The sequence below is a fragment of the Physeter macrocephalus genome, chromosome 20, assembly GCF_002837175.3.
Source record: "Physeter macrocephalus isolate SW-GA chromosome 20, ASM283717v5, whole genome shotgun sequence".
Classification (NCBI taxonomy): domain Eukaryota; kingdom Metazoa; phylum Chordata; class Mammalia; order Artiodactyla; family Physeteridae; genus Physeter; species Physeter macrocephalus.
In genome coordinates this window covers 18,785,372-18,785,752 of record NC_041233.1, presented here as the reverse complement: position 1 = coordinate 18,785,752, position 381 = coordinate 18,785,372, and the positions used below count along the sequence as shown (strand labels likewise).

At 37.3% G+C, this 381-nt stretch overlaps 1 protein-coding gene across 9 annotated transcripts in view; it reads left to right on the top strand.

The window, feature by feature from the left end:
- Positions 1 to 381, top strand: part of CTNNA3 (catenin alpha 3) — a 1,750,900-nt gene that overhangs the window by 1,423,291 nt on the left and 327,228 nt on the right. The window lies entirely within an intron of this gene.

The window sequence follows — 381 nt, the reverse complement described above, 5'->3', positions numbered from 1 at the left end:
GAGGATTTTTGCATCTATATTCATCTGTGATATTGGTCTGTAATTTTCTTTTTTTGTAGTAACTTTGTCTGGTTGTGGTATCAGGGTGATGGTGGCCTCATGGAATGAGTTTGAGAGTGTTCCTTCCTCTGCAATGTTTTGGAAGAGTTTGAGAAGGATGGGTGTTAGCTCTTCTCTAAATGTTTGATAGAATTCACCTGTGAAGCCATCTGGTCCTGGACTTTTGTTTGTTGGAAGATTTTTAATCACAGTTTCAATTTCATTCCTTGTGATTGGTCTGTTCATATTTTCTATTTCTTCCTGGTTCAGTCTTGGAAGGTTATACCTTTCTAAGAATTTGTCCATTTCTTCCAGGTTGTCCATTTTATTGGCATAGAGTTG